Source organism: Eurosta solidaginis, chromosome 3 (assembly GCF_040869045.1).
Source record: "Eurosta solidaginis isolate ZX-2024a chromosome 3, ASM4086904v1, whole genome shotgun sequence".
Classification (NCBI taxonomy): Eukaryota; Metazoa; Arthropoda; class Insecta; order Diptera; family Tephritidae; genus Eurosta; species Eurosta solidaginis.
Window position 1 is genome coordinate 88,236,835 of NC_090321.1, and position 20,939 is coordinate 88,257,773.

General features: G+C 37.9%; 1 protein-coding gene across 1 annotated transcript in view; it reads left to right on the forward strand.

Moving 5' to 3' along the window:
* The window catches only part of LOC137244117 (putative sodium-dependent multivitamin transporter), a 105,110-nt gene that overhangs the window by 75,374 nt on the left and 8,797 nt on the right, over window positions 1-20,939 (forward strand). The window lies entirely within an intron of this gene.

Below are 20,939 nucleotides of genomic sequence, written 5' to 3' on the forward strand. Positions count from 1 at the left end.
GGCGTCCACCTATGGAAATAAGAATCACTCCCTTTTAAAATACACCTTTCATTTGATACCCATATCGTACAAAGAAATTCTAGAGTCAGCACTGGTCCACCTTTATGGCGATATCCCTAAATGGGGTCCACCTATAGAACTATGGCCCACTCCCTCATAAAATACTCTTTAATACCTTTCATTTGATACACATGTCATACAAACACATTCCAGGGTTACCCTCGGTTCATTTTCCTACATCGTTATTTTCCCTTATGTTTTCACCATAGCTCTCAACTGAGTATGTAATGTTCGGTTACACCCGAACTTAACCTTCCTTACTTGTTATTAATAATTTGTCTTTTAATGATATTGTAACGTATATAGGGAAATTCCGCTTATTTGCAACCTTCTGCTTACGTTCGTTTCGCTAAACTGTTGAATAAAACACTCCAATGTATGATTTTAATAATCGGGGATTGCCCATATTGTTTTTTTTTAAATGTATGAAAACATTTAATTGAAGCAATTTTTTAATTTTTTATAATTTATTTAATAATTTGGGAAAAATTTAAACAACGTGACATCAGGACGGACAAGGCGACAGCTGTTTCGATTATACCTTGTAAATCTCTTCAAAGTCTTTTCTCCCGGGAGTGGGAGTCGAACTCGCACTCCTACGATAGTTGAAATGGTGCGAGTTCGACTCCCACTCCCGGGAGAAAAGGCTTTGAAGAGATTTACAAGGTATTATCGAAACAGCTGTCGCCTTGTCCGTCCTGATGTCACGTTGTTTAAATTTTTCCCAAATTATTAAATAAATTATAAAACACTCCAATATTCTGTATTACAAAATGGTCTTTATTAGACTACTTTGAAAGTACTTCGCAATTAAACTTCACTTTGCAACTGATAGCGTGTTTAAATCAAACTCATCCCCGACTACATTTGTGGTGCTTTTATACTCTCTGCCCTAGAATCCTCTACGTGGCCACTAGCCATACGCGCGTGTATTTGTAGTGTGTAACCATATGCGTGTGTATATGTGAGTACTACTTCGCTGATGATGACATGTGTTTGCGAGTATCTCTCTGCTGCTTGTATGTATGTGTGTACATGATGATTAATGTGTGCAAATCTTTTTTCCGTTGTGGGTTGTATAGTAGCACCAAATCTCCTTCCCTAAAACCTTTCGAATTAATTGCTTTATCATATCTGACTCATAATCTTGGTTCGTTGCCTTACAAGATGGTGTATTTCTCTCATCTCTTCTTCCAAGACACAGGATTTCTTGGCATTTCTCTGCGCATCGGCATCTATCCCAAACTCCAAATCAGCTGGCACTCGAAGGTCATTGCCAAAACCTACTTTTTCGGGGGTTTGGCCCGTTGTCTCATGCACTGCCGATCGGTAAGCCATCAAGAATAATGGTATGCGTGTATCCCACTCTTTATGGAACTTGCCCACTACTTTCCTTAAGTGCTCCTCCAATGTTCTATTGAATCGTTCCACCATACCATCGGACTGATTTTTCGAATGCCCAATTTCTTACACATTTCTTGGAACACCGCTGTTTCAAAATTTCTTCCTTGGTCAGAATGTAACTCCATTGGTACACCATACCTTGCAACCCAATTGTTTATGAACACTTCTGGTACTGTTTCCGCTTCCTGATTTGGGATTGGGTTTACATCTGGCCATTTGCTGAAATAATCCATAACCACCATTACATATTTGTTTCCGCAGGTGCTAGTAGGAAATAGACCTGCGACATCCATAGCGATCCTTTCAAATGGCGCACCTGAGTTATATTGCTTCATCTGGCCATGACTCTCCCATACTCGATGCAAGCAACAGGATATCAATTATAAACTGCTCCACTGTGCCCAATATGACTTCGCAATGGGATCCTCTGCTGACATCTTCTCTCTATTTGGTCTTTCGTTTCGTTCGAGCCCTTGCATAACATGTGACAGATCTGTATCTTCTAGCTGACACTTCCTTAGTTGTTCCTTGTCCCATTCATCCGTACATGTTATAGTCATTAGCCGGACATCTATAATGCGTTCTTTAGCCTCGGCCTTTGAACAGTGCTTGCATTCCAAACTACATGGTCTTCGTGACATTGCATCAGCATTTCCATGGGTACTACCTTTTCGATGCTCAATGGAAAAATCATAGCTTTGTAGTCGCTCGATCCACCGTGCCAATTGTCCTTCTGGATTACGGAACTGCAAGAGCCATTTCAACGCTGCGTGATCTGTCCTGACGCGGAATCGCTGCCCGTAGAGGTACTTGTGAAAATGTTTAATGCACTCTACCAATGCCAACAGATCTCTCCGTGTAACGCAATAGTTCCTCTATGGTTTTCCAATTGATCGGATGTAATAGGCAACTACCTTCTCCTTTCCATCGACCAGTTGTGATAAAACGCCTCCTATAGCATATCCGCTCGCATCTGTATCTAGAATAAACGTTGCTCCTGGAATCGGATATGCCAACATTGGGGCAGTGCACAACTGCTCTTTCAATGTTTTGAATGCCACTTCTTGCACCTTCTTCCATTCAAAAGCTTTATTTTTTCTTGTAAGCTCGTGGAGGCTATGTGCTACTCTGGCCGTCCATGCCGTGATGTCATTTGAAAGATCAGTATTACTAGTTGAAACGTGTTCCTGGAGCTATTCACAGTTAATAACTACTTCAGCCTCTTGGCATCTTCCCAAAATAGCTCCTTTGGTTGGTTTGAGTGGTGACTTGAACTAATTGAGTACTCTTACCGGGATACGTCCATCATGTTTTGTTATAGCCAAGGTTTTTCCTACAAAAACGTTAGGTGCTGATTTGTTTGCAGCCTCAACAACCCACAATTTGTTTGTCCCACAATCTCCATCAACCTTTGCCCAGATGACTGCTCCGGATTTTGGTGGTATTTGCTGACTATCTTCCACCAGCATTCGTAACCGAAATTAAGTGGCACATCCGTGTTCTTATATCGCATCGTCTTGCTTTGCATATCGATACTGATGCCTTGGTCGGTTAAGAAGTCCACTCTAATTATGATTTCATCTACAATCTCTGCCACTATAAAATTGTGTAGTACCGTGACATTCCCAATTGCTACTTCACAAGCTACTTATCTTCTTGTTGAATAAATCCGATCGAATGATGGAATGAGATGTACCCGTATCTACAGTCAGTAAACGTTCCTTTCCATTCACATGTCCTCCGACAGCAAAATTGCTCCACCTCCTTCCAATTTGCGAGATAGATATTATGGGGCATTCAATTGCGGGAGCCAGCTGTCGCCCCTTGCGGTTGACTCGCTTTAGTTTAGCGATTCAGTGGATTTGCTCATCTCCTTCAGCTCTGCGTTTACGACTAGCCACATTGCTGGAATTATTAGGGTTGGTGCTGCAATAACGTGCATTGTGCCCGGGCTTTCCACACTTAAAACATTTGACTGCATCATTATTCTTCTGCTGCGTTCCCTTCAATGCTTCCAAAATTGCGTCTACTCACTCTGGTCTTTCCACTTCCGTACGATGGGCTTTGTATGCTGGTTTACTCAAAAGTGAGGCAGTTTCCTGAGTCAGTGCATGGGATACTGTTTCATCAAATGTTTGCTTTGGGTTTGCGTATGTAGCTCCCTTCCTTTCGACGTCCCGTATGCCATTTATAAAACTCTGAATCTTTACCCTTTCAGTGTGCGTATTACTCGCTGAAGCAGCCGGGCTATTAAGTTGAAATTCGTTTAGGACTAGCCACATTGCTGGAATTATTAGGGTTGGTGCTGCAATAACGTGCATTGTGCCCGGGCTTTCCACACTTAAAACATTTGACTGCATTATTATTCTTCTGCTGCGTTCCCTTCAATGCTTCCAAAATTGCGTCTACCCACTCTGGTCTTTCCACTTCCGTACGATGGGCTTTGTATGCTGGTTTACTCAAAAGTGAGGCAGTTTCCTGAGTCAGTGCATGGGATACTGTTTCATCAAATGTTTGCTTTGGGTTTGCGTATGTAGCTCCCTTCCTTTCGACGTCCCGTATGCCATTTATAAAACTCTGAATCTTTACCCTTTCAGTGTGCGTATTACTCGCTGAAGCAGCCGGGCTATTAAGTTGAAATTCCTGTGTACGACCTCTCAAAGCATCCACCTCTGCCTTGAATTCTTCTTCAAACTGCATTATTTTTTCGTCCATGCGCGCTTCGAGTTTTGATGATATACGCGCCTCTTGCGCTTCTAGTTGTACTGTTATGCGTGTCTCTAGTTCTTTCAGTTGAGTTGCTATATATGTCTTTTGTTCTTCCAGCTGTAATGAAATTTGTGTTTCCTGTGCTTCAATCTTGGCTGTTATCTGTGTCGACATTTCTGAAATACGCGTTTCTTGTGCTTCAATCTTGGATATTATCTGTGTCGACATTTCTGACATACGCGTTTCTTGTGCTTCAATCTTCGATGTTATACGTGTCTCCTGTGATTCCAGTTGGAATGCTATACTTGTCTTCTAGTTTTCCAGTTAAGATGACATTTCGTTTGATATTTGTGACGAAATTTGCTTCAACACTGCTAGTATCGCATTAGTGTCAACAATTACCAATGGATTCGGAGTCTCTATCTTCTCCTCCATTTTAGTCACTGACTCTTCCTTCCAACTCCATTACCTCTCGTGCCGTGCTTGAAGTTCGATCTTATTGCCGTTTGTATTCAATCCACGGTTCTCCAACTCCTTTTCAGTTGCTGGATCCTTAATTCACTTAACTTTGCCATGTCCAAGTTGGGTTCGAATTTTTCAGAATTTATTCAACAATTCCTCCTCTGACACCAATTGTAACGAATTTAGGGAAATTTCGCTTATTTGCAACCAATGCTTACGTTCGTATCGCTAAACTGTTGAATAAAACACTCCAATATTCTGTATTACAAAATGGTTTTTATTAGACTACTTTGAAAGTACTTCGCAATTAAACTTCACTTCGCAACTGATAGCGTGTTTAAATCAAACTGATCCCGAACTACTCAGCTTGTGCTGCTTTTATACTCTCTGCCCAAATGTCTAGACGTTTCTTCTTCTAGAATCCTCTACCTGGTCACCAGCCATACGCGCGTGAATTTGTAGTGTGTAACCATATGCGTGTGTATATGTGAGTACTACTTTGTTGATGATGACATGCGTTTGTGAGTATCTCTATGCTGCTTGTTTGTATGGGTGTACATGATGATTAATGTGTTTATGTAGCTTGCTTAAATGTTGTGCCTTTTGCCTTTATTTAATAACCTTAGATATGGTAATATTCGTCACAATATCTTTATTAATATGAATCTTACCAAAGTAACTCAATTAATCAACTTAAATAATATAATAATAAATAATAATAAATTAACTTCTTTAATGAAGCAAAAATTTAGTTTTAATAAATGATATTATTATTTCATTTTAACTTGCCAAGGAAATTATAAATTTTTTTCCTTTATCGTATCTACCTGTTTCTGTTCATTTGACCGATTATTATTATTTTTTGTTAAAATATATAAATATCATATTTCGATATTTATATATGCACTTATATTTTTGGACCGGTTTTTATGACTTTGGAGTATAATAGGAATACAAGGAGAACATTTTTTAATATGCAAGATTATTGGAAACATATCAAGCTTGCAATTTTTGTCAAGAACTAATCCTACTAATTTTGAATTATTTATCAAGTTTGAAGAATTACCTGGCAGTGGGATCAAACTTTTCCAGTCATTATATCAAATCTCAAAAAAAAAAAAAAAAAGGACGTGTGGCACTCGGGGACTGCCGCGGTAAAGCTATTGCATATTATCAACTTATGCAATTAAAATATTTATGCACCATTTTGTTTTCTTTGATATTAATTCAAATTTTGTCTTTGATATTAATTCAAGTTAACCTTTTTAAGCGTGGTGACCGATAAGAAAACAAATTTTTTACTTTTATTGAATAAATGAGAAGTTAATATTTAACTTTCACTTTAATTTTAACTTTATTTTTATACTCAGTTGAGCAGAGCTCACAGAGTATATTAACTTTGATTGGATAACGGTTGGTTGTACAGGTATAAAGGAATCGAGATAGATATAGACTTCCATATATCAAAATCATCAGTATCGAAAAAAAATTTGATTGAGCCATGTCCGTCCGTCCGTCCGTCTGTCCGTTAACACGATAACTTGAGTAAATTTTGAGGTATCTTGATGAAATTTGGTATGTAGGTTCCTGGGCACTCATCTCAGATCGTTATTTAAAATGAACGATATCGGACTATAACCACGCCCACTTTTTGATATCGAAAATTTCGAAAAATTGAAAAAGAGCGATAATTCATTACCAAATACGGATTAAGCGATGAAACTTGGTAGGTGAGTTGAACTTATGACGCAGAATAGAAAACTAGTAAAATTTTGGACAATGGGCGTGGCACCGCCCACTTTTAAAAGAAGGTAATTTAGAAGTTTTGCAAGCTGTAATTTGGCAGTCGTTGAAGATATCATGATGAAATTTGGCAGGAACGTTATTCTTATTAATATATGTATGCTTAATAAAAATTAGCAAAATCGCAGAACGACCACGCCCACTTTTTAAAAAAAAAATTTCTTAAAGTCAAAGTTTAAAAGAAAAGTTAATATCTTTACAGTATATAAGTAAATTATGTCAACATTCAACTCCAGTAATGATATGGTGCAACAAAATACAAAAATAAAAGAAAATTTCAAAATGGGCGTGGCTCCGCCCTTTTTCATTTAATTAGTTTAGGATACTTTTAATGCCATAAGTCGAACAAAAATTTACCAATCCTTGTGAAATTGGGTAGAGGCTTAGATTCTTGGACGATAACTGTTTTCTGTGAAAAAGGGCGAAATCGGTTTGAAGCCACGCCCAGTTTTTATACACAGTCGACCGTTTGTCCTTCGGCTCGGCCGTTAACACGATAACTTGAGCAAATATCGATATATCTTTACTAAACTCAGTTCACGTACTTAACTGAACTCACTTTGTATTCGTGTAAAAAATGGCCGAAATCCGACTATGACCACGCCCACTTTATCGATATCGAAAATTACGAAAAATGAAAAAAATGCCATAATTATATACCAAACACGAAAAAAGGGATGAACCATGGTAGTTGTATTGGTCTATTGACGCAAAATATAACTTTAGAAAAAAACTTGGTAAAATGGGTGTGACACCTACGCATATTAAGTAGAAGAAAATGAAAAAGTTTTGCAGGGCGAAATCAAAAGCCCTTGGAATCTTGGAAGGAATACTGTTCGTGGTATTACATATATAAATAAATTAGCGGCACCCGACAGATGATGTTCTGGGTCACCCTGGTCCACATTTTGGTCGATATCTGGAAAACGCCTTCACATATACAACTACCACCACTCCCTTTTAAAACCCTCATTAATACCTTTAATTTAATACCCATATCGTACAAACACATTCTAGAGTCGCCCCTGGTCCACGTTTATAGCGATATCTCGAAAATGCGTCCACATATCGAACTAAGGCCCACTCCCTTTTAAAGTACTCATTAACACCTTTCATTTGGTACCCATATCGTACAAAAAATTCTAGAGTCACCCCTGGTCCACGTTTATGGCGATATCTCGAAAGGCGTCCACATATACAACTAAGGCCCACTCTCTTTTAAAATACCCATTAACACCTTTAATTTGATACCCATATCGTACAAACACATTCTAGAGTCACCCCTGGTCCACCTTTATGGCGATATCTCGAAAAGGCGTCCACCTATAGAACTAAGGTCCACGCCCTTTTAAAATAGTCATTAACACCTTTCATTTGATACCTATATCGTACAAAAAAATTCTACAGTCACCCCTGGCCCACCTTTATGGCGATATCTCGAAAAGGCGTCCACCTATAGAACTAAGGCCCACTTCCTTTTAAAATACTCATTAACACTTATCTTGTTTGGTTGATTTTCCGACAGGGTGGATAAATGATGTATATTGGAACGATTTTCCGTCATCCCTTGTCAAATTTGGTTTTGAGACAAACCGGTTTCGGCGTTGTGCCATCATCAGTGTCGATTTTCGTTCTGATCTGTTGTTGTCATTTGTCCTGTATTTATAGTTCGTAGGTATATGAGCAGGTATTGTCAAATTGATGCTTGTGTATATTTAGTTATGTGTATGTGCTGTGTGTTCGTTCAGAACCGAGGGTGGTTTACTAATCGATTTGTGTGGCTGACTGGGGTAGGTAGAAATCTGTGATTTTAGTCGTTTGACCTTCTTTGTCGGTTTTTTGTTTTCGTGTGTTAATTGTTTTGTATTTATTTGTTGTTGTGCGTTTGTCTGTTGTACCTGTGTGATTAAGTTGTTTCCTGTAAACAAGTTTTAAAGGCTCGAATATTGTGTCAGAAATGGTGTTTATCTGTTCGTTTATTATTCTACCGTCGAATGTTTTCTGTTTGTAGATTTCCATGTTTTCGAGTACGTTGAGACGTCGGCCCTTTTCTTGTATGTGAAGAACCCTAACTGTTTTATTGATGTTTGCTGGAGAACATTCATTCTCGACCATGTGATTCGCGAAGTTAGACTCGGGTATAATGTTTGGATTCCGTATTTTTTTGTTGTAATCTCTAATATGTTCTCTGAACCTCGTTCTTATTTGCCGTCCTGTTTGTCCTATGTAACTATGCTGGCATCCGCAGGTAAGCTTGTATACGCCGTGGCTGCTAAACGGATCCTCTGAGTTAATGTTAGTTCTTAGTTTTCGCCCTAGATTGTTCGATGTTTTGAATGCTGTGTTAATGTTGTATTTTTTAAAGAAATTTGCCAATTTATATGTTGCTTTTCCAGTATATGTCATAGTCGTCCAGCTATTATTTTCTTTTTCATTATTTCTTTTTGGTTCTCCATTTGTCCTTCTGAGCTTATCTACTAGTGCTTTTTTATATCCGTTGTTTGCAGCGATATTATATATGACCTCAAGTTCTCTCTTATATGCCTCTTGTGTAAGAGGTGTTCTTTCAAGTCTATGTACCAAGTGCCTTAATGCTGCATTTTTATGATGTTGAGGGTGATTTGAGGTATTGTGTATTATTGTGTCGGTGGCCGTTGACTTTCTATATATGTCATAGTTAAATCTTTTGGCTTCTTTATCAATATTTATCGTGAGGTCTAGATAGTTGATTCCTCCGTCTTTTTCGGTTTCCATTGTAAATTTTATATTGCCGTGCTGTTTGTTGAGGTACTCCAGTACGAGCTCTTCGTTATTAGTAGTTAAAACGCGTATTATGTCATCCACGTATCTAGCATAAAATGACACGCCTAATTTGGACTTCAGCTCCTGTATGTACTTTTCTTCCAGATTTTGCATGAACACTTCCATAAGAATTGCTGATGTGGGGCTTCCCATTCCAAGACCGTTTGTTTGTCTATATATTTTATTGTTGAATTTAAAATAGTTTTGACGTAAAGTGGTTCCTAGCGTATTTGTGATTTGCACACTTTTTACTTTGTTTTTTGTGTTATGACCTATTGTTGAGCTAACTATGTCCAAAGTCTCCGATAGTGGTATAGATGGGTATAGATCTTTTATGTCAAAAGATACCAATTTGCTGTTTCTTGTTAGCTCTACGGTCTCGAGTCTCTCTATTAGTTCTGTTGTGTTAGCTATTGCATATTCGTTCCTTAGCTCCAGAGTGTCTATCAATATCGTTTTTAAATATTTGGACAGTTTGTAACATGGTGCCGATTTAAAATTAATGATGGGCCTCATTGGCGTGTCCGGCTTGTGGATTTTTGGTAGCGCAACCAGTGGAGGAGCCGAAGGGTTCATTTGGACCAATCTATGTGCCATGTTAGAATCTACTATATTTGTTGCATTTTTTATAGCAACTTTGATTTGTTTTTGGTATTCATCTGTGGGATCATCTCTCATTCTACGACATTTCATTTCCTCTATGAGATCCTCGGTTTTGGATATATATTTCTCTTTTTCGATTAGCACAGTGGTGTTTCCTTTGTCCGCTTTCGTTGTGACAATATTGTTTTTCCTTAGTTTATGCCGTAGATTCTTTATTGTTTTCTCCTCTGTATTCGGTTTTTGTCCTTCCTGTGCTTTCACCTCCTTTCTTATGATTTCTCTGCACATGTGTCTTGCGTGCTCCTGTTCTTCCTGTGGTATCAATGATATTGCGATCTCCGCATCTACAATCGCTTGCTCCGTTTTTCTTACTGTATTCTGGTCCATGATATTGTGCTTCAGGCCCTTTTCGAGAAGTTGTGCCTCTTCCTTGGTAATGGCCACTGTTGTGAGGTTAACGAACTTGTCATGAAACTGGTGAGTGTTTTGGTTTTGGTTACCCTCTCGTCGTCCTGCCAGCTTGTCCAATTTTCGGTTCAGCGACCTGTATTTTTGTTGTAGTTCCTGATCGACCTCTGTCTTAATGCGGTCGAAGCATTCCATTAATACAGTCGTAGGTAGTTGTTCTGCCAATCTTAAATGGATAGATAATAACTCGGCATTTATCTCATCCTTCTTCGAGTATAAGCTTTCCAACTCATATTTTAAAAAATCCTTTTCCGCTTTTCTAACTGTTTTCCTGCTAGATTTGGTATTTGCCTTTATTGTTATTTTTGCGAATTTCGGAGTAACATTCAATTCCAGGCATTGTTTGTTGAACCAAATGCTCGCCTTTGCTTTATATATTTTCAGTAGGCGTCGCTTGTAAATTGTTAGTAGTCCGTTCGCGTTCAAGTTAAAAGCCTGACAAGCAATAACTGACTTATCTTGTTTGGTTGATTTTCCGACAGGGTGGATAAATGATGTATATTGGAACGATTTTCCGTCATCCCTTGTCAAATTTGGTTTTGAGACAAACCGGTTTCGGCGTTGTGCCATCATCAGTGTCGATTTTCGTTCTGATCTGTTGTTGTCATTTGTCCTGTATTTATAGTTCGTAGGTATATGAGCAGGTATTGTCAAATTGATGCTTGTGTATATTTAGTTATGTGTATGTGCTGTGTGTTCGTTCAGAACCGAGGGTGGTTTACTAATCGATTTGTGTGGCTGACTGGGGTAGGTAGAAATCTGTGATTTTAGTCGTTTGACCTTCTTTGTCGGTTTTTTGTTTTGGTGTGTTAATTGTTTTGTGTTTATTTGTTGTTGTGCGTTTGTCTGTTGTACCTGTGTGATTAAGTTGTTTCCTGTAAACAAGTTTTAAAGGCTCGAATATTGTGTCAGAAATGGTGTTTATCTGTTCGTTTATTATTCTACCGTCGAATGTTTTCTGTTTGTAGATTTCCATGTTTTCGAGTACGTTGAGACGTCGGCCCTTTTCTTGTATGTGAAGAACCCTAACTGTTTTATTGATGTTTGCTGGAGAACATTCATTCTCGACCATGTGATTCGCGAAGTTAGACTCGGGTATAATGTTTGGATTCCGTATTTTTTTGTTGTAATCTCTAATATGTTCTCTGAACCTCGTTCTTATTTGCCGTCCTGTTTGTCCTATGTAACTATGCTGGCATCCGCAGGTAAGCTTGTATACGCCGTGGCTGCTAAACGGATCCTCTGAGTTAATGTTAGTTCTTAGTTTTCGCCCTAGATTGTTCGATGTTTTGAATGCTGTGTTAATGTTGTATTTTTTAAAGAAATTTGCCAATTTATATGTTGCTTTTCCAGTATATGTCATAGTCGTCCAGCTATTATTTTCTTTTTCATTATTTCTTTTTGGTTCTCCATTTGTCCTTCTGAGCTTATCTACTAGTGCTTTTTTATATCCGTTGTTTGCAGCGATATTATATATGACCTCAAGTTCTCTCTTATATGCCTCTTGTGTAAGAGGTGTTCTTTCAAGTCTATGTACCAAGTGCCTTAATGCTGCATTTTTATGATGTTGAGGGTGATTTGAGGTATTGTGTATTATTGTGTCGGTGGCCGTTGACTTTCTATATATGTCATAGTTAAATCTTTTGGCTTCTTTATCAATATTTATCGTGAGGTCTAGATAGTTGATTCCTCCGTCTTTTTCGGTTTCCATTGTAAATTTTATATTGCCGTGCTGTTTGTTGAGGTACTCCAGTACGAGCTCTTCGTTATTAGTAGTTAAAACGCATATTATGTCATCCACGTATCTAGCATAAAATGACACGCCTAATTTGGACTTCAGCTCCTGTATGTACTTTTCTTCCAGAATTTGCATGAACACTTCCATAAGAATTGCTGATGTGGGGCTTCCCATTCCAAGACCGTTTGTTTGTCTATATATTTTATTGTTGAATTTAAAATAGTTTTGACGTAAAGTGGTTCTTAGCGTATTTGTGATTTGCACACTTTTTACTTTGTTTTTTGTGTTATGACCTATTGTTGAGCTAACTATGTCCAAAGTCTCCGATAGTGGTATAGATGGGTATAGATCTTTTATGTCAAAAGATACCAATTTGCTGTTTCTTGTTAGCTCTACGGTCTCGAGTCTCTCTATTAGTTCTGTTGTGTTAGCTATTGCATATTCGTTCCTTAGCTCCAGAGTGTCTATCAATATCGTTTTTAAATATTTGGACAGTTTGTAACATGGTGCCGATTTAAAATTAATGATGGGCCTCATTGGCGTGTCCGGCTTGTGGATTTTTGGTAGCGCAACCAGTGGAGGAGCCGAAGGGTTCATTTGGACCAATCTATGTGCCATGTTAGAATCTACTATATTTGTTGCATTTTTTATAGCAACTTTGATTTGTTTTTGGTATTCATCTGTGGGATCATCTCTCATTCTACGACATTTCATTTCCTCTATGAGATCCTCGGTTTTGGATATATATTTCTCTTTTTCGATTAGCACAGTGGTGTTTCCTTTGTCCGCTTTCGTTGTGACAATATTGTTTTTCCTTAGTTTATGCCGTAGATTCTTTATTGTTTTCTCCTCTGTATTCGGTTTTTGTCCTTCCTGTGCTTTCACCTCCTTTCTTATGATTTCTCTGCACATGTGTCTTGCGTGCTCCTGTTCTTCCTGTGGTATCAATGATATTGCGATCTCCGCATCTAAAATCGCTTGATCCGTTTTTCTTACTGTATTCTGGTCCATGATATTGTGCTTCAGGCCCTTTTCGAGAAGTTGTGCCTCTTCCTTGGTAATGGCCACTGTTGTGAGGTTAACGAACTTGTCATGAAACTGGTGAGTGTTTTGGTTTTGGTTACCCTCTCGTCGTCCTGCCAGCTTGTCCAATTTTCGGTTCAGCGACCTGTATTTTTGTTGTAGTTCCTGATCGACCTCTGTCTTAATGCGGTCGAAGCATTCCATTAATACAGTCGTAGGTAGTTGTTCTGCCAATCTTAAATGGATAGATAATAACTCGGCATTTATCTCATCCTTCTTCGAGTATAAGCTTTCCAACTCATATTTTAAAAAATCCTTTTCCGCTTTTCTAACTGTTTTCCTGCTAGATTTGGTATTTGCCTTTATTGTTATTTTTGCGAATTTCGGAGTAACATTCAATTCCAGGCATTGTTTGTTGAACCAAATGCTCGCCTTTGCTTTATATATTTTCAGTAGGCGTCGCTTGTAAATTGTTAGTAGTCCGTTCGCGTTCAAGTTAAAAGCCTGACAAGCAATAACTGACTTATCTTGTTTGGTTGATTTTCCGACAGGGTGGATAAATGATGTATATTGGAACGATTTTCCGTCATCCCTTGTCAAATTTGGTTTTGAGACAAACCGGTTTCGGCGTTGTGCCATCATCAGTGTCGATTTTCGTTCTGATCTGTTGTTGTCATTTGTCCTGTATTTATAGTTCGTAGGTATATGAGCAGGTATTGTCAAATTGATGCTTGTGTATATTTAGTTATGTGTATGTGCTGTGTGTTCGTTCAGAACCGAGGGTGGTTTACTAATCGATTTGTGTGGCTGACTGGGGTAGGTAGAAATCTGTGATTTTAGTCGTTTGACCTTCTTTGTCGGTTTTTTGTTTTGGTGTGTTAATTGTTTTGTGTTTATTTGTTGTTGTGCGTTTGTCTGTTGTACCTGTGTGATTAAGTTGTTTCCTGTAAACAAGTTTTAAAGGCTCGAATATTGTGTCAGAAATGGTGTTTATCTGTTCGTTTATTATTCTACCGTCGAATGTTTTCTGTTTGTAGATTTCCATGTTTTCGAGTACGTTGAGACGTCGGCCCTTTTCTTGTATGTGAAGAACCCTAACTGTTTTATTGATGTTTGCTGGAGAACATTCATTCTCGACCATGTGATTCGCGAAGTTAGACTCGGGTATAATGTTTGGATTCCGTATTTTTTTGTTGTAATCTCTAATATGTTCTCTGAACCTCGTTCTTATTTGCCGTCCTGTTTGTCCTATGTAACTATGCTGGCATCCGCAGGTAAGCTTGTATACGCCGTGGCTGCTAAACGGATCCTCTGAGTTAATGTTAGTTCTTAGTTTTCGCCCTAGATTGTTCGATGTTTTGAATGCTGTGTTAATGTTGTATTTTTTAAAGAAATTTGCCAATTTATATGTTGCTTTTCCAGTATATGTCATAGTCGTCCAGCTATTATTTTCTTTTTCATTATTTCTTTTTGGTTCTCCATTTGTCCTTCTGAGCTTATCTACTAGTGCTTTTTTATATCCGTTGTTTGCAGCGATATTATATATGACCTCAAGTTCTCTCTTATATGCCTCTTGTGTAAGAGGTGTTCTTTCAAGTCTATGTACCAAGTGCCTTAATGCTGCATTTTTATGATGTTGAGGGTGATTTGAGGTATTGTGTATTATTGTGTCGGTGGCCGTTGACTTTCTATATATGTCATAGTTAAATCTTTTGGCTTCTTTATCAATATTTATCGTGAGGTCTAGATAGTTGATTCCTCCGTCTTTTTCGGTTTCCATTGTAAATTTTATATTGCCGTGCTGTTTGTTGAGGTACTCCAGTACGAGCTCTTCGTTATTAGTAGTTAAAACGCATATTATGTCATCCACGTATCTAGCATAAAATGACACGCCTAATTTGGACTTCAGCTCCTGTATGTACTTTTCTTCCAGATTTTGCATGAACACTTCCATAAGAATTGCTGATGTGGGGCTTCCCATTCCAAGACCGTTTGTTTGTCTATATATTTTATTGTTGAATTTAAAATAGTTTTGACGTAAAGTGGTTCTTAGCGTATTTGTGATTTGCACACTTTTTACTTTGTTTTTTGTGTTATGACCTATTGTTGAGCTAACTATGTCCAAAGTTTCCGATAGTGGTATAGATGGGTATAGATCTTTTATGTCAAAAGATACCAATTTGCTGTTTCTTGTTAGCTCTACGGTCTCGAGTCTCTCTATTAGTTCTGTTGTGTTAGCTATTGCATATTCGTTCCTTAGCTCCAGAGTGTCTATCAATATCGTTTTTAAATATTTGGACAGTTTGTAACATGGTGCCGATTTAAAATTAATGATGGGCCTCATTGGCGTGTCCGGCTTGTGGATTTTTGGTAGCGCAACCAGTGGAGGAGCCGAAGGGTTCATTTGGACCAATCTATGTGCCATGTTAGAATCTACTATATTTGTTGCATTTTTTATAGCAACTTTGATTTGTTTTTGGTATTCATCTGTGGGATCATCTCTCATTCTACGACATTTCATTTCCTCTATGAGATCCTCAGTTTTGGATATATATTTCTCTTTTTCGATTAGCACAGTGGTGTTTCCTTTGTCCGCTTTCGTTGTGACAATATTGTTTTTCCTTAGTTTATGCCGTAGATTCTTTATTGTTTTCTCCTCTGTATTCGGTTTTTGTCCTTCCTGTGCTTTCACCTCCTTTCTTATGATTTCTCTGCACATGTGTCTTGCGTGCTCCTGTTCTTCCTGTGGTATCAATGATATTGCGATCTCCGCATCTACAATCGCTTGCTCCGTTTTTCTTACTGTATTCTGGTCCATGATATTGTGCTTCAGGCCCTTTTCGAGAAGTTGTGCCTCTTCCTTGGTAATGGCCACTGTTGTGAGGTTAACGAACTTGTCATGAAACTGGTGAGTGTTTTGGTTTTGGTTACCCTCTCGTCGTCCTGCCAGCTTGTCCAATTTTCGGTTCAGCGACCTGTATTTTTGTTGTAGTTCCTGATCGACCTCTGTCTTAATGCGGTCGAAGCATTCCATTAATACAGTCGTAGGTAGTTGTTCTGCCAATCTTAAATGGATAGATAATAACTCGGCATTTATCTCATCCTTCTTCGAGTATAAGCTTTCCAACTCATATTTTAAAAAATCCTTTTCCGCTTTTCTAACTGTTTTCCTGCTAGATTTGGTATTTGCCTTTATTGTTATTTTTGCGAATTTCGGAGTAACATTCAATTCCAGGCATTGTTTGTTGAACCAAATGCTCGCCTTTGCTTTATATATTTTCAGTAGGCGTCGCTTGTAAATTGTTAGTAGTCCGTTCGCGTTCAAGTTAAAAGCCTGACAAGCAATAACTGACTTATCTTGTTTGGTTGATTTTCCGACAGGGTGGATAAATGATGTATATTGGAACGATTTTCCGTCATCCCTTGTCAAATTTGGTTTTGAGACAAACCGGTTTCGGCGTTGTGCCATCATCAGTGTCGATTTTCGTTCTGATCTGTTGTTGTCATTTGTCCTGTATTTATAGTTCGTAGGTATATGAGCAGGTATTGTCAAATTGATGCTTGTGTATATTTAGTTATGTGTATGTGCTGTGTGTTCGTTCAGAACCGAGGGTGGTTTACTAATCGATTTGTGTGGCTGACTGGGGTAGGTAGAAATCTGTGATTTTAGTCGTTTGACCTTCTTTGTCGGTTTTTTGTTTTGGTGTGTTAATTGTTTTGTGTTTATTTGTTGTTGTGCGTTTGTCTGTTGTACCTGTGTGATTAAGTTGTTTCCTGTAAACAAGTTTTAAAGGCTCGAATATTGTGTCAGAAATGGTGTTTATCTGTTCGTTTATTATTCTACCGTCGAATGTTTTCTGTTTGTAGATTTCCATGTTTTCGAGTACGTTGAGACGTCGGCCCTTTTCTTGTATGTGAAGAACCCTAACTGTTTTATTGATGTTTGCTGGAGAACATTCATTCTCGACCATGTGATTCGCGAAGTTAGACTCGGGTATAATGTTTGGATTCCGTATTTTTTGTTGTAATCTCTAATATGTTCTCTGAACCTCGTTCTTATTTGCCGTCCTGTTTGTCCTATGTAACTATGCTGGCATCCGCAGGTAAGCTTGTATACGCCGTGGCTGCTAAACGGATCCTCTGAGTTAATGTTAGTTCTTAGTTTTCGCCCTAGATTGTTCGATGTTTTGAATGCTGTGTTAATGTTGTATTTTTTAAAGAAATTTGCCAATTTATATGTTGCTTTTCCAGTATATGTCATAGTCGTCCAGCTATTATTTTCTTTTTCATTATTTCTTTTTGGTTCTCCATTTGTCCTTCTGAGCTTATCTACTAGTGCTTTTTTATATCCGTTGTTTGCAGCGATATTATATATGACCCCAAGTTCTCTCTTATATGCCTCTTGTGTAAGAGGTGTTCTTTCAAGTCTATGTACCAAGTGCCTTAATGCTGCATTTTTATGATGTTGAGGGTGATTTGAGGTATTGTGTATTATTGTGTCGGTGGCCGTTGACTTTCTATATATGTCATAGTTAAATCTTTTGGCTTCTTTATCAATATTTATCGTGAGGTCTAGATAGTTGATTCCTCCGTCTTTTTCGGTTTCCATTGTAAATTTTATATTGCCGTGCTGTTTGTTGAGGTACTCCAGTACGAGCTCTTCGTTATTAGTAGTTAAAACGCATATTATGTCATCCACGTATCTAGCATAAAATGACACGCCTAATTTGGACTTCAGCTCCTGTATGTACTTTTCTTCCAGATTTTGCATGAACACTTCCATAAGAATTGCTGATGTGGGGCTTCCCATTCCAAGACCGTTTGTTTGTCTATATATTTTATTGTTGAATTTAAAATAGTTTTGACGTAAAGTGGTTCTTAGCGTATTTGTGATTTGCACACTTTTTACTTTGTTTTTTGTGTTATGACCTACCCATATCGTACAAACAAATTCTAGAGTCACCCCTGGTCCACCTTTATGGCGATATCCCGAAAAGGCGTCCACCCATAGAACTAAGGCCCACTCCCTTTTAAAATACTTATTAACAGCTTTCGTTTGATACCCATATTGTACAAACGCCACCTTTATAACGATATTCCGAAAAGGCGACCTATAGAACTAAGGCACACTCCCTTTTAAAGTACTCATTAACACCTTTCATTTGATACCCATATCGTACAAAAAAATTCTAGAGTCAGGCCTGGTCCACCTTTATGGCGATATCTCGAAAAGCCGTCCACCTATAGAACTTAGGCCTACGCCATTTTAAAATACTCATTAATACTTTTCATTTGATAACCATATCGTACAAACGCATTCTAGAGTCACCCCTGGTCCACTTTTATGGCGATATCTCGAAAAGGCGTCCACCTATAGAACTTAGGCCCACTCCCTTTTAAAATTATCATTAATACATTTAATTTGATACCCATATCGTACAAACAAATTCTAGAGTCAGGCCTGGTCCACCTTTATGGCGATATCCCAAAATAGCGTCCATCTATAGAACTATGGTCCACTCCTTCTTAAAATACTCTTTAATACCTTCCATTTGATACACATGTCATACAAACACATTCCAGGGTTACCCTAGGTTCTTTTTACTACATGGTGATTTTCCCTTATTTTGTCTCCACAGCTCTCAACTGAGTATTTAATGTTCGGTTACACCCGAAATTAGGCTTCCTTACTTGTTAACTTTATCTTTAATTTTCACTTTAACTTTAATATTCACTTTAACTTTAACTTTAACTTTATTTTTAACTTTAACTTTAACATTCACTTTAACTTTAACCTTAACTTTACCTTTAACTTTAACTGTAACTTTAACTTTAAATATAACTTTAACTTTAACCTTAACTTTACCTTTAACTTTAACTTTAACTTAACTTTAACTTTCGCTTTAACTTTAACATTCACTTTAACTTTAACTTTAACCTTAACTTTAACTTTAACTGTAACTTTAGCTTTCACTTTCACTATAACTTTAACTTTAACTTTAACATTCACTTTAACTTTATGATTCGGGTGGGCGTGAGCTTAGCACCTGATAACAAGCCAACCTAATATAAACGCACGCAAGTAATTTTCTGTCAAAAATGTCTCATGCACATACAACTTGTATGAGAGCAACTCAAATTGAATTTGCTGCGTGAAACCCTAAATCGATTTCCAATTTTTGTTCTGCGTGACATTTAGATTTGACGTTTGCACACATGCTTTACATTGTCGCAACGCATGCTTATTTGGGTTAGGGCAAAAAACGCCGGTTGTTTGCGTGCGCTAAAAAAACGCAGTGCGGTTTTTTAGGTTGGCTTTTAAGCGACCATATATGTATACGATAAGCGATAGCACAACGGCTACTTCGTGAAAATCAACGACAGCTCTTTTAGTTTGATTTCGATGGTCGTATGGTAAGGGAGTGTCGCACGCGTGCTTAAAACAGAGTACCAAAGAGTGCATGTGACACATGTTCACCGTTCAAGCATTCAAATCAAACTAAATAAATAATTGATTTTGCTTTCGTACTCGCTACGCGTTCGTGTTTACTAACACATTCTCAATTTGGTAACCTGCCCACGGCTCATTATGATAGAGATCCAATATTATGTATTTGGCCTGTTGCTAACACCGAACCTTTTCGAACCTTTTCGAGCCTTTTCGGATCTTTTTTGACAAATATCCGTTACGGTTTTTTTTTGATTTAGTCGCCAAGCCCGCGATAAAATCTATGCAATAGCTTAAATATATATATATATGTAGGTCTTAAACCGAGAGGAACGTAGTAAAGAGTGGTGGATGTTACCATATAGAAGGAATGGGAAGAGGTACTCCTCGAAGATACTCATTATCTACTATGCTTGGTATTGTTTTTGCTGATATTATTATCCAAGATCTGAAATATAGAATTTGGAAAGTGGAGAAAGCCTCTGCAGCTGAACTGGCTAACCTTACTTATCAAAGGGAAGATCTTGAAAATTTTGAGCGAAATGGGAAGTTGAGCGGGTTTTCGACATTAACCTATGAATTACGGTGCATTCGAAAGCACATATGTATGTACCCTGCAGAGAAAATGGGAAACAGTAGCGCAAAGCTACAGCTCCGCACTATAGGTTTAATGAACTGGTATGAACTGATGCTTATCGGATGCAGGGCGAGACATTTGGCAGGCACACTTGTACCAACAGCGCTTAGGTCTGAGCTATATCTATTTAAATTAATTAACAAAGGCTTGCGACTATCTCACAATAACCTACCAGTTTAGAAAGGGTTCAATAAGTCTACTTATGGGGATAAATGCCAATTCGTAGGACATCACTATGTTAACAGTGATAGTTGAAAGCACTGAGAGGGTCAAAATTAGAACGAGTTCTGACTTTTTATCTATGCAAGCTCGGAGCTAATGCGATCCCTGGCCGTTTACTACTTAAAAAGGCAGCTAAGATAATTTATAGGGCTGTCAGTATCGTTGCATCGGATACATTTTCTTTGTTTCTGAGTACTCCATGGCATACCTACGAGAGGGTATTTTAAATAATTGAAATCGTTTACTACTTCAAAGCAAAGCAGGAGCTAGAGTAGCTAATCCATATTGAAGTACATACTAATAAGCCAAAAATGCCACACATGATCCATTGATTTTTATAGGGGCGTGTTGCGTTTGCTTGGTTTCAAAATACCGTAGAATCGCGAAAAAGTTCACCAAAATGTCCCAAGGGTATTAACTTTTCCAAGCGGTTTTCAAATTTGAAGTAAAGGTAATAAAAAATACAGTAATAAACATAGTTTTTTGGATATACACATTTAATTTATTTAAATGACTTAGTTTTAATTATTACAGTGCATAAACTTAGATTTAATTTGTAC